The sequence below is a fragment of the Takifugu rubripes genome, chromosome 15 (genome assembly GCF_901000725.2).
Source record: "Takifugu rubripes chromosome 15, fTakRub1.2, whole genome shotgun sequence".
NCBI lineage: Eukaryota > Metazoa > Chordata > Actinopteri > Tetraodontiformes > Tetraodontidae > Takifugu > Takifugu rubripes.
The window spans coordinates 4,415,296-4,420,781 of record NC_042299.1 but is presented as its reverse complement, the minus strand read 5'-3'; positions in this window follow the sequence as shown (position 1 = coordinate 4,420,781).

Sequence of the window (5,486 nt, the reverse complement as noted above, 5' to 3'; positions counted from 1 at the left end):
CTCCACCGCCGGCCACGCCCCCGGTGCTCCTATTGGCTGCGCATACCTGAGTGCAGCACGAAGACGACCCCCTACCACCACCACCACCACCAATTCAAACGCGCTGGTGTCGTGTGACGTCATTGTACTGCGTCTGCTCAGGGTTGTCTCTCATCGCAGGGAGAGGAGTGCCTTGCTCATGGACACCACTGAAGAGTGGCTCATTCCATCAGCACCTGCTGAGTTAATGAATAAATGCTTCGAACTCTTAATAAAAGCTAAACTGGTTTCCTCTTGGCTCCATAACTGGAGAGTCTAAATGAATTTGCAACCTGCACAAGGTATATTCCTGCCTCTTTTCTGGTGACTGCTATGGATGGATGGATTGATCTCATGTTATGTCATATCACTGTTTGGATTTCCTGCAGCAATTAATCTCATGATTTACCAGTAACTAATTTCAAATAAAAAATATCTAAAAGGTTTAAAACTTACTTCCAACTGAAGCTGCTAAATGTGTCATGCTAACAGCCATGGACAATATACATTTTTGCAATCAATTCCTTCCTTTTTCTATATTTAAATCAAAGTCAAACTGTACACAAACTAGTTTTTGTACTTAAACACGTGTTCTGTGTCAAATAACTTCACTGTCATCATAATACACCATTTTAATGGCAACCGCAATTATCATCCTGTGAACTTATTTCTGTTTAACCTCGAACCTGCTCTGCTACTATTAGACATAGTATTTAATGTCAAGTCTAAAAGTCATGGGAAAATCATGGTGGACCCTGAGCTGATAGATAGATAGATAGATAGATAGATAGATAGATAGATAGATAGATAGATAGATAGATAGATAGATAGATAGATAGATAGATTTGTCAACAGTGCGGACTGAGACCTGGGTGGGAACAAAATAGAAAAGGGACAAGGTGCTCCATTTTTCTCCTCTTTTCACAGCTGGCCTCTCCTCTCACAGTTGAGAAGAACGTGTATTTATATCTGAGACTTATGTAACTTCCAGAACAGCCATCTGGATGATGGTCACTGGTCACTGGCCAGTTTCTCCATTCTAAGTGCCTACAAGTGGCTTCTTGCTCCCATCAAAGTTTCTTTAGTCTATGAAATGATGTTTAGGTGCTACTTTACAAATCCAGCCTTATTCCCAGCCAGGCAGCAGCCCACTCATATTCAGCATCATCAGCATCGATCTTTTTTTTGCATGTTTGAAGTTGCGAGTTTGGTTTGAAGCCAGTGTGCGCACTAAAATTCCCCAAACTTTGAAGCAACCCCTTTTAATGTCGAAGCCCTTATGAGAAGGAAATCCCCGTCCAGAACCTGCTCTACAGCACACACTGACAGACTGTGCTTGTCTCAGCACCACTCAAACAACTCTTTCCATCTCACTCTTCCACTAGCATTTGCCTTCCCCTTTTCTGCTGCCACTTTTCATTTGCATGAGGGAAATGAGCCCTGCATAAAAAACAAGATTTCTCTTAACCTCCCAGGTGGTGTATAACAAATCTTTTTTATTTTTAAGAAACTATTTTTGTATTTCTTACACACTATGTCTGAATCCATCTTTATATGTGTGTAGACATTATTTTGACTTGAGTTTTCCTCTCAGAACTCATTGCACATTCGAAGCCTCTGTAGCCTCTGTGAGGGCGGGTGCTGTGAGCAAACAGCTGCTGCTGCCACTGACTTTGAATCAAGGAGATATTATGCATGGAAAAACAAGAGTGTGGGAGCAGCTGAACCTGACACAGCCAAAGTGGCAAATCAGACTCACTGAGCCACTTCATTGCGAATCATCTCTCCTCTTATCTCCCTTGCCTCCACCATCAGGTAAATCAACACATCTGTGAACAAGGGACCAACAATACACAGGCTGTTAGCATCAAACCAGGATGGCAAATCAGACTGGAGCTGCAGATTTTAGGCATCTTTATGTTAATTCATTGTTTCATTACAATATGAAATAAAAATGTGCTCTGCATTCAGAAATGGTTGTTTTCATGTTACACAGTTACTGTTAATCAATTATTATCTATCACTCTTTGACATTGCTCATCATTGAACGTAATTAAATCACTATAACATCGCTAACTGATAGATCTGCAGATGTTACACCAATAAATCAGGATATGAAAACAAGAAGATTCTTGTATACCTTTTAAAAAAAATGATATTTTGGTCATGAGAAAAACCCCTCTCATGGATGGAACCTAAGTTCTCTGCCCACATTAAAAGTCTGTTTTTACCTGAAATGTATAGTTTGATCAGACCTCAGAGGAAGAAGGATAAAACATACATTTGGATACAATGGTTGTCATTCAAATCACAGGAATGACTAACTTGGACCAAACCCTGTGATTAATAATGACAGACAGAAATAACCTAACCTTTAATTTTTAAGCCCCGAATAATGACACTAAGCCTTAGAGCTTTGTAAACTGAAGACGGAGGTTGTCACACCACAAATGAAGGCTCCAGCTTTCTGCTAAAGTCACAAGTCATGTTTTGCTCTATTAGTAAAAATATGCCATTACTATGTTTGGATAAAGGCCTTCTGACACCATCACTTCCTTCATCTTCTTCAGAATAAAAGTGTTGTCAATCACAATGGACAACATATATAGCCTTCCTCTTTGAGAAAACTGATAGTACAGTAATTCTGTGGTTACAGTTATTATTGTTGTCAAATTAACTATCATATTTAGAGGGTCATCTAATTACTAAGTTAACATCTTAGTTATGCTGCTATAGGCCAAGGCTGCCGGGGTACAGAAACATAATCACCTGACAGGCCTCTATCACCCTCTCCTCTCTTCTCCTCTCCTCTCTTCTCTTCTCTTCTCTTCTCTTCTCTTCTCTTCTCTTCTCTTCTCTTCTCTTCTCTTCTCTTCTCTTCTCTTCTCTTCTCTTCTCTTCTCTTCTCTTCTCCTCTCCTCGCCTCTCCTCTCCTCTCCTCTCCTCTCCTCTCCTCTCCTCTCCTCTCCTCTCCTCTCCTCTCTTTACAGATATCATCAACTTCATAGCTGTGCATTGACCTGTGACCTCTGATCCCACTGACCCACTCAACTCTTATACTGACAGCTCGTTGTAATTAATCTATTAGTATAATTTATACCTCTTCTCTCATCTACTTGTCCTCGCACTTCTCCTCCCTCTGCCTACATCAGCAGCAGGCCCTCCCATATGAGCCTGGTCCTGCTTAATGTTTCTTCCTGTTAAGGGGAGTTTTTCCTGCCACTGTGGATTGTTGGGGGTCAGGCCCAGGGATTTTGTAAAGCACCAAGACAATTTTGATGATAACAGATGTTATAGAATTAAAGATGAACTGAAATACTGTATTGTACTATTGTAATTCTTTATTATCAGGGTGTCCAAACAACTCTTTAAGAAGCCTCCAGCTGATCCAAAATGCTGCAGCCAGAGTTCTGACAGGTATTGACAAAAGAGATCACATAACTCCTGTAATGGTGTCTCTTCATTGGCTGCCCGTTAAATTTAGAATAATTTTTAAAACCCTTCTTTTGACCTACAAGGTCCTCAGAGGCCTAGCTCCATCCTACCTGGAGGAGCTAGTGACACCTTACCAGCCCAATAGACCGCTCCACTCTCAGAATGCTGGTCTACTTGTGGTTCAAAGAGTTTCTAGGAGTAGAATGGGGGGCCGAGCATTTAGCTACCAGGCCCCCCTGCTATGGAACCAGCTCCCTGTCCAGGTACGGGAGGCTGACTCCATCACTACTTTTAAGATCAGACTTAAAACCTACCTCTTTGAAAAAGCTTATTGTTACTAATTCTGTAGTTCCAGTTACTATTATAGACAGACAAATTATCATACTTAGGGGGTCGTCTAATCATTAGGTCACATCTTAGCTGTGTTGTTATAGGCCAAGGCTGCCGGGGTCCGGAAACATGATCACCTGACAGGCCTCTGTCACTCCACTGGGTCATGGTTTCCTCTCCTCTCCTCTCCTTTCCTCTCCTTTCCTCCTCCTCATCAAGTAGACTAGTTATGCTGACTCTTGTGTAGTTTTTCTCCCCCCCCCCCTACTGTATTCATTTACAGGTATCGCCGCCTTCGAAGCTGCATGATGACCTCCGGCCCCGCTGACCCGCTGTATAAATAGTGTATTTTTGTATGTGTTTCTGTGCCCGTCCTCTCCTCTCCTCTCCTCTCCTCTCCTCTCCTCTCCTCTCCTCTCCTCTCCTCTCCTCTCCTCTCCTCTCCTCTCCTCTCCTCTCCTCTCCTCTCCTCTCCTCTCCTCTCCTCTCCTCTCCTCTCCTCTCCTCTCCTCTCCTCTCCTCTCCTCTCCTCTCCTCTCCTCTCCTCTCCTCTCCTCTCCTCTCCTCTCTCTCTACCCAGCCGGCCATCAGCAGAAGGGTCCCCCTACATGAGCCTGGTCATGCTCAAGGTTTCTTCCTGTTAAAGGGGAGTTTTTCCTTGCCACTGTTGCTTGTCTGGGATTAGGCCCTGGGATTCTGGAAAGCGCCTTGAAACAATTTTGATTGTAAAAGATGCTATATAAAGAAAGATTGATTTGATTTGATTTATAGAGAAACCAATCATCAATAATGATCTTTCCTAAGCAAAGGACAACATGGATTATGAAATGGTACCTTCTTCTGTGCTGCTGATGGATTGACTTTTGAATTTGATATTTTCTTTCTGGCGCTCCATTTCACTAATGTTATTTATAGCAGTAGTGATCAACCTAATTCGCTCTCCTCCTGCACTCCTCAGTTCAGGTATGACAGGTCATCTATACCAATTAACTCCAGCACAGAACACTATCAGCAAGTGTAAGAGCTTTGTGCTGAAGCCTGGTGCTTCGGCTGTCAGAGGACAGCAATTAAAACATCTGCAAGTTCTCTTTGAAATATTGCTGGGTCTCAATCGGGAAAATATGAAGACAACACTGAATTAGAGCATTTAGAAATGGAACATCACCACCTTTCAAACTGGCTTGGCTATGTGGAGATCAGTGAGTATTTCTCTGCCCTGCATTTGCAGCTGGAGCTTACCTGCTCTGCCACAAATGCAGCAGCGGTGAGCTCTAACTTTAATTCTGAGTAACTCTGATTCAAGTCAACACATCAGTCAACATTTCTGACCCATTATTGTCCTTTGTGACACGTGCATGCTTCATAACAAGGAAACAACTTGTCAGTCTTTCTATGTGTGTTTCCCTGCCAAAATGAGGAGGTGTGATGTCTTGATCATGGTGTGTGTATCTTTAAAGAGAGACCGATGACTGCTCTCAGTCTGTATCCCTGCTGTTTATTTTTTTTATGACCAATTTACAGAAAAATGCACATCGGAGCCCTGACAAAGCCCTTGGGTACAGAACACACAGCCCATGACAGCATCAGGTACAGTATAAGGCCGGTTTCAATTATGACAAACACAGTTGAGTGAAAACTTGAGTAACTCATTACTTTCAATTTTAGAATGAAATTATGACCTGTTGGATCGCAATACCTCTCAT